Source organism: Rattus norvegicus, chromosome 9 (genome assembly GCF_036323735.1).
Source record: "Rattus norvegicus strain BN/NHsdMcwi chromosome 9, GRCr8, whole genome shotgun sequence".
In the NCBI taxonomy this organism is placed as follows: domain Eukaryota; kingdom Metazoa; phylum Chordata; class Mammalia; order Rodentia; family Muridae; genus Rattus; species Rattus norvegicus.
In genome coordinates, this window is record NC_086027.1 from 51,232,757 (window position 1) to 51,241,394 (window position 8,638).

General features: G+C 39.0%; 1 long non-coding RNA gene across 1 annotated transcript; it reads left to right on the forward strand.

Moving 5' to 3' along the window:
- Positions 1–2,147: 2,147 nt before the first annotated feature.
- Positions 2,148–7,416, forward strand: LOC102549950 (uncharacterized). The gene is made up of 3 exons (XR_356998.4): positions 2,148–2,232; positions 3,136–3,276; positions 7,290–7,416. It is a non-coding gene; the product is annotated as an uncharacterized LOC102549950 (long non-coding RNA).
- Positions 7,417–8,638: the final 1,222 nt, after the last annotated feature.

Sequence of the window (8,638 nt, forward strand, 5' to 3'; positions counted from 1 at the left end):
CAGTAAGGGAAAAAGGTCAAGTGACATATAAAGGCAGACCTATCAGAATCACACCAGACTTTTTGCCAGAGACTATGAAAGCCAGAAGATCCTGGACAGATGTCAGACCCTAAGAGAACACAAATGCCAGCCCAGGTTACTGTGTCCTTCCTTCCATTCCTTCTTGCCTCTCTCCCTCCCTTCCTTCTTTCCGTCCTTCCTTCCCTCACTATTTTGTTGCAGTGGTGACTTCCTCCCTTCTGCTCAGTGTTCTCATTACTTATGTACTTTATTTGTTCTTTAGACACAGAATAATCCTTAGGTTTCTACCCATTCTTCATTCATGCTGGTTTCAGTTTGCTGTGAAGGTGGTGGGGCAAGAGAGGATAATGGGAGAGGGTATATAGCCAAAGTACACCACATAAGCATGAACTTCGGAAGTGCCTATCTTTCTAAAATGTATTGGATTTTGGAATATAACATTTCATTTTTCTTGGGAAATGCAGTCAATATTTAATACTTTGCATGTACATGGCCTGGGAATAATGTCTCAAGAGAGTGATCAGCCAGGGCTGTAATGTGTCCATGATCAGGGGTATGGGTATGTGATGGGCATGGTTCTTTGTAGCACTATTAAAATATTTTATGAACAGGAAATTGTTTTTAGAATTAAAATGAACAAAAGCAAAGAGTGTTTAAATGAGAACTGATCACAATTGTTTATTGCTCTTGTGAAATTTCAACATATTTCATAAGTTTTTAAATTCTTTTAAAATTATGTGCCATACAATATTCTATTTTTTGTTCTTCTTCAGTTACATAATCATCTGATACCACCATAATCTAGGGTTTAAGTACCCAGTATGTATACTTGTAACTAAAAGCAACACGGTTGCATATCACCCCTACTTTCAGTTAAGAACAAAAGAGAAAAACCTTCAAAGCCACGGAGCACTGGAAACCATCCCAAATGATATTTGAAGAATGATAGAATTTGGAAAAATAAAATCAGAGCTGATGCTTTCTTGGCTGAGGTTCTGGAGCTTGGAAATTAGAAATAAAAATGTTCTAAGCCAAGCCACAAAGTATCTAAAACTAAATGATACAGTACAAGCATGTGTAAGTGACATTTTTTTCTTTTTTCTTTTTTTTTTTTTTTTTGGATTGGTGACATTTTAAGAAAAGTCAAAAAGCACCATCTTTGTCAGAAGGTAAGAGAGAAGATACTTAAGATTTCATTTGCCTTGAGAAATACAAGGTGCGGCCTGCCCCTGTGCTTTGTCCTGACACTCCTTGTGTGTTTTTCTTTGCCCCTTGTCGCTCCGTTAAGCATAAATTCATAGATTTCATGGTTAAGAGAGCAGAGATGAGATGCTGTTGCTTGCACTTGGTCCTGCTGCTCCTTATCCGACCATCTGCTGTCACCTCAAAAAGCCAAGACTGTATAATCTCAGTAAACAGAAAACCCATTCTTGCATTTAATTTCGGTTGGAAAGAAGACCCCCATTATGTGTTTGATTTGAGGTGTCACTAGTTCCTTTTGGTGAATTTTCTTTCTTTTCTTTTCTTTTTTTTTTATTGGTTATTTTATTTATTTACATTCCAAATGTTATCTCCCTTCCCGGTTCCTCTGCAAACCCCTATCCCATCCCTCTTCCCCTTCGTCTCTATGAGGGTGCTCCCCCACCTACCCACCCACCCACTCCACCTCCCGCCCTGCCATTCCCCTACACTGGGGCATCCAGCATTCACAGGACCAAGGGCCGCCCCTTCCAATGATGGCAGATAAGGCAACTCACTGCACCACGCGCAGCTGGAGCCATGGGTCCCTCTTTGGTTGGTGGTTTAGTCCCTGGGAGCTCTGGTTGGTAGACATTGTTGTTCTTCCTATGGGGTTGCAAGCCCCTTCAGCTCCTTCGGTCCTTCTCCTAACTCCTCCATTGTTTTCCTTTTGGTGAATTTTCAATACCTCACAAAGATTGTCTTCCCATGAACACTGATTGGTCTTAACTGTGTTTACCCCAAACATCTTACAAAAAGGCTCAATAAAATCGGTGATATTAGAAGCAAAACTAATTTGCAGAAACAAGAAGCTCTGGCTAGTGGAACTCTAGTGCTGGTTCGGAATTCTGGAACACTCTCTTATAAAGACTGGGCTGTATCTCAACATTGGAAAGGTTTGTGTTCTTGACAACATGTCCAGATGTGGGCCAGGACATGCCGAGGAAAACCAAAACAGATCAGCTCACACCGGTAGAAGAAACTGTCCCAGGCTGTACCTCTTGTTGAATTGTTCCCTACGCATTTAAGTTTGTCTCTATTTAGTGTTTACTAATGAGTAAGACGTTCAGGATACTATAGGATACCACCACCTACAGATGGTGAAAATCTTAGCAAGGCTGATGTTGTACTCTAGGTTGTAACAATAAATGACACAGAGAAACCAGAAACTGCCAAAGACAGGGAAGGACGCAATACTCCACCAACCCAGATGATACACACCACACTCGTGAAACTATCCTTTCACATGAAGAAATTAGACAGAAAGCGAGAAATCGCCACTTGAAAAAGGGCAAGCATAAGAGAGCAATGGCAACAATAGAAATCAAGGGCAGCAGTGTGAACAGGCAAAAACATTATTGTATTTTAGTTTGAAACTTCGGGAAAAATGTCAGGACAAGAGACATAGGCCTATAATTCAAGCACCGTGGGGGAGGCTGAGTCAGAAGTACCACTTTGAAGCCATCCTGGGCAACATGGCAAGACATTAACTCAAAGGGAAGAAAACAGAAGAAAAATATAAAAATGACACAAATTATCATTACTCAAAAATCACTATATTTCAGTATTAGCATTTTCACTTACATTTTCATGTCCGGGGAACTTCACACATATCTTATTTCCCTCTTTTTCACAGCTTCCTCTTCTCCCACCATTCCGGATGACCTCAGCTTTAATCATCACTGTCACACATATGTCAGGGTTTTGCTTACCAGTCCATTTCCAGTAGATGACCTCCCTTTTATAATTACTGTTACACATATGTCGGGGTCTTGCTCATATCTAAGTATAACAAATTGGTTTTGGAACTTGTGCTGGGAGGAAATTAATTCCCCTTTCTTAGTAATCAATGCTTACCTGTTATTCCTCTTCTAGGTATGGGACCATGTAAAATTTCTCCTGTTCATGATGCTATGTCACATGGTGTTGCCATGATCAAGGTCCTGTTTGGCAACCACACTGTTGATGTTTCATGGACATATCTTCATTTTCATATCTAGATGACTCTATCTGGAGGTGGGCATCCTGATTCTCTGGCTCTTAAAACTTTTCCGCTCTTTCTTCTGCAATTTTCCTTGGGGTTTTGCCGTATTTTTTTCTTCTTTAGAATAAGCACAGGTTTATTAGGATGTGCTTAGCTGTGCTCCAGTCTAGTCGTTCATTGTAGACGAACACAGATTTACGTAATTGCCGATTATGGAAATACTAAAATACTAGATACTAAAAGTGCTAAAAGCTGAAGAATTCATACACCTGTTTAGTTTACATAATCAAATAACAGTGATTGTTTTTTTTTAAAAAAATGTGGTTACAGTCTTAGCCTTTTGAATAATTATAGTTTTTTTCTGAATGGGATAAATAAGAAAACTAGTACACAGATAACTTAAATTGGTGGGAAAATGACTGCTTTGGTGGTTTAAGATTGTCGTATACTTTGTATTTTATTAGTTTGATGAATCAGATAAAAAGTATTTCAAAGAATTATCACAGAAAATATTTTAACAAGTCACCTGCATAAAAATTACTTGGTAAAATCCAGCAAAGATTGGACCTGGCAAATTTATTCACCAACTGAAATATTTTCTGTCAGAAGCTTTTGTTTGTATTGAAATGGTATTCGTTTCCCTTACAGATTCCATTATTGATATTTGTAAGTGCATTTCCTGTACCTCAGCCTGGATTCCATGTTCCTGGGCTGGTACCTCGGAAAACACAATGCCGATATGTGGGGTAGCACGTTTCAGAGCACATGAAGTTCATTGTGACATGACACTCTAGTTAGTCCGTTAGTCCATCGTCAGAGTTAAATTTCTAATTGTATATGAGGGTAGAAAAGGGAACGTGAATTATATAAACCTTTTTGTAAATATTTTTTAAAAAATTTTAAGAAAAATTTTATTTACTTTTACAAGCCAGATTTATTCCCTTCCTGGTCCAGTGGTCCAGGTCCACTCTCCAACTGTTCCACATCCCATACTACCTCCCCCAACCCCCTGTCTTCACGAGAATGTCTCCACCCCCCCAACACTCCAGACCTCTAAACTTCCAGTTTCTTGAGAGTTATGTGCATCTTCTCTGACTGAACCCAGACCCAGGAGTTCCCTGCTATATATGTGTTGGGGGCCTCATCTCAGCTGGTGTATACTGCCTCATTGGTGATCCAGTGTCTGAGAGATCTCCGGGGTCCAGGTTAATTGAGACTGCTGGTCCTCCTCAGCTTCCTCTCCCTATTCAAGAGGGGTCAGCAATGTCTGTTCACTGGTTTGGTATACATATCTGCATCTGACTCTTTCAGCTACTTGTTGGGTCTTTTGGAGGGTATGATAGGTCCTTTTTTGGGAGCACCCCATAGCTTCAGTAATGGTGTCAGGTCTTGCGGCCTCCCCTTGAGCTGGATCCCACTTTGGGCCTATCGCTGGACCTTCTTTTCCTCAGGCTCTTCTCCATTTCTATCCCTGCATTTCTTCCAGACAGGAAGAATTATGGGTCAGATTTCTGACTGTGGGATAGCAACTCCATCCCTCACTTGATGCCCTGTCTTTCTGCTGGAGGTGGGTTCAACAAGTTCCCTCTCCCCACTGTAGAGCATTTCATCTAGGGTGCCCCTTCCTTTGAGTCCTGAGAGTCTCTCATTTTCCAGGTCTCTGGTACATTCTGGAGGGTCCTCCCAACTTCTTTCCTCCCGAGGTCATCTGTTTCCATTCTTTCTGCTGGCCCTCAAGGCTTCAGTCCTTTCCCCCACCCAACACCAGATCATGTTCCCCCCCCCATCCCCTTGTTTTCCCCTGTCACTCCCTCCCTCCTCCCTTGTGGTTGCTTTCTTCTCCCTCCCAAGTGAGACTGAGGTGTTCTCACTTGGGTTCCTCAGCTTGTTGACCTTTTTCTCTATGGAATATATCTTGGGTTTTCTGTACTTTTTTTTTTGGCTAATATATCCACTTATTAGTGAGAACATACCATGCATGTTCTTTTGGGTCTGAGTTCCCTCACTCAGGATTCCATGTTCTAGTTCCATCCTTTTGCCTGCAAAACTCAGGATGTCCTCATTCTTAATAGCTGAGTAGTATTCCATTGTATAAATGAACCACATTTTCTGTATCCATTTTTCTGTCGTGGGACATCTGGGTTTTTTCTAGCTTCTGGCTATCACAAATAAGGCTGCTATGAACATAGTTGAACACATGCCCCTGTGGCAGGGTGGGGCATCTTTTGGGTATATTCTCAAGAGTGGTATTTCTGGGTCTTTAGTAGGTCTATTTCCAATTTTCTGAGGAGCCTCCAAATTGATTTCCAGAGTGGTGGGAGCAGTTTGCAATCCTACCAGCCGTGGAGGAGTGTTCCTCTTTCTCCACATCCTCGCCAACATGTGTTGTCACCTGCGGTTTTGATCTTAGTCATTCTGATTGGTGTGAGGTGGAATCTCAGGGTCCTTTTGATTTGCATTTCTCTGATCACTAAGGATGTTGAACATTTCTTTAGGTGCTTCTCAGCCATTTGAGATTCCTCTGTTGTGAATTCTCGGTTTAGGTCTATACCCCATTTTTTGATTGTTTTTTGGGTTGGTTAACTTATTGAGTTCTTTATGTATTTTGGATATTAGCCCTCTACTGGAAGTGATGTTAGTGAAGATTTTTTTCCAATCTGTAGGATGCCAATTTGTCTTATTGACTATGTCCTTTTCTTTACAGAAGCTTTCCAGTTTTGCAAGGTCCTAATTTTTAAATAAAAATGTCTACCCATCAACATAATCTGGATTTTCTGAAAATCCTGATTTTTGGGTAAATTCTATAAAATATTTAAGATACCTTTATCACTAAACTTATCAGTTTTCTTTTCAGTAAAGCAGATGGTGCTATATACTCTCAAACTCATTTCTACAGGCCCTATTCTATACCTGACAAAAATGTGATCAAACAGGCAAACAATATCCCAGCTGATCAAATCCAACATTTTGTCAGAGTTGTCTGTGGACTATAAGTGGCTGTTAATGAACCCTTCAATGGTTCGTTCAGACACTCAATTTCCAGCATTTGGGAGCCAGTTTTAGTGGTCCCCTCCATCCAATTGTTATCTGATATTATCAGGATTTGGTATCGGAATTACTTTTGAAAATAACTTGGAGTTTAATAAATTACTTCTAATTTCTGATAGGAGGAACTTTTGTCTAACTGTGCCTTTCCCCCAAACACTAGCTCAAAGATACAATAGTTACCAGGATCATATTGGCAGGAACATTGAAGAACTGAGGCTTTTAGTTCAGATGTCCACAGACAAAGACTGGAAGCAAACTTTCACAGCACAACTTCAGTTGAGCCTGGACTCCCTACCAACCATTTGCTGTATCCCTGAAATAGTTTGTTCAGAACCACTGGTCTGAGACAGACGTGCTGCCTGGTCTTGAAAACCATGAGCTAAATGTTTGTTGTCTCATACAGTTTCAGTTTGAACTACTTCTACTTCTAATGGCATTTCCATGTGCTCAATAGATATTTATGTATTTTCTTATATAAAACCTTTCTTTCATTTTATTCTGGATTTTTTCAACCTTCTGTTATTGGATTACAAGAGTTATTTATGTGTTCTGAATACAAATTTATTGCTAGATAACTTGGTTGCAAGTATTTTCTCCTATATCATAGCTTTCCTTTGCCTTTCCCAACAATGTTATAAGAACAAATGATTTTAACTTTGATCCACGTAAATGTAGGACTTTCGTGTGTGCTCTTTGGGTGCCCTCATTTATTCCTTTGTTTTCAGATTTCTCAGGTTTAATTCCAAATATTAACTGTTTTAGCTTCCTTTCTAATTCTTTTTTATTTCGTTTTACTTTAATTTTTTTTGGTATTACTAATTCTTAATTAAACATACAAATGCCTTTAAAAATAAAAGTAAAAATTAAAAAAAAACTTGTAACCATCATCAGAGTGTATTAGTTACAGTTTTAAATGTGTGTGTGTTATAAGAACTTCAGAAGTTCAGAGGATAAGTGATCTTTGAACATATACGTTATGATTTAAACTTCTCAACAGGAGAATATGCATCCTGAAAGTCCTGTGCCTACATCAGCAAGCTCTGGATCCATGGTGAAGCAGAGCGCACAGAGAAGTTGACCTCTGAGAGCCAACTTAGTCAATAAATAAAACATTATATATTAAACATTTCTGGTATCTCTTCTATTTGTCTTTCAGTAATATTTAGCACACCTTCTTTATACTTTTAAGTATGATTAGAAACTGCAGAAAAACATTTAACAAAGTGTCTTGGACTTCCATCTCAGACCCCGTCATGAAAGCAAGATTAAGGAAGTTCTGAAGATCTTCAGTAATGTTTCTTACAGAATCAAGAGGAAGGAGTTTGTGCTTATTCTGTTGCTTGGCATCATGATTACAATTTATAGCTTCACACACAATGATATTGCAGAACTCACGGTAGCGAAACGGCCAGAAATTTAAATTAAGTCATGCATTTACTCAAATTTGCCTGACTGCAGAGTGTAGGCTTCATCAGCCTTCCACTCAAAGACCAGTTTGTTTCATGGAAATTGGGAAGCAAAATGTCTTCGAGAGTTTCCTAATAGTTCACTTTGTAAATGAACTTGTAATAATTCTTAAGAACTTCCCGTTCAACATAATCTCTCTCCTATTTTAGTTATTCAAACATTAGCCTCTCCTATTTTAATGGGATTGCAATAGAATTTCAAGCCCTTGTTGTCTCATGCCTCGTGATTACTAATGGCAATTTTAGGTTATCTATCCAGTCAGGCATTCAGCAACTTACAAATGTAGCTATGTTTATTATTAACAAGGCCGTGGAAACGTTACTGACTTGTCATACACTAAACGTCTCAAACATTATGACAGTATAAACAATACCCAAGAAAAACGCTTCTCGTGAATACATGTTATTAGCTCCATTTTGCCATCTTTCATGTGTTCTAATTCATGAATACATTAATTCAACAAATAGAGTGAGGGCCGAATACATTTGTATATATTCCAGCAAGGGGAGAAAAATGCATATATTTATATAAAATAGAGACATTTAAATAATTCCCATAGCATGAGCAAAGCTATCCTTGATAGGAGTGCAACTTCCCAGGGGTTAAAGGTATTTGTATTTTGGGGGGAATTTCTGAAAAGAGAAATGATTTTCCTAGTGGTTGTTAAGGAAGGTGGGAATCTCACAGGTAGGCAAGATATTCAAGGCCCATCAGACACGGTGAAAAGAGAGATGGTTTTCTAGAGTCAATGTTTCTCTTGTAGTCACACTCAACAGAAGTCCTAACAGAGCTGGAAGCTTTAATAGTCGTTTTTATTAATACTAATTTTCAATCAAAGAACTCACAAAGACAAAGCGAATGACATTTTGCCAAAAGGAT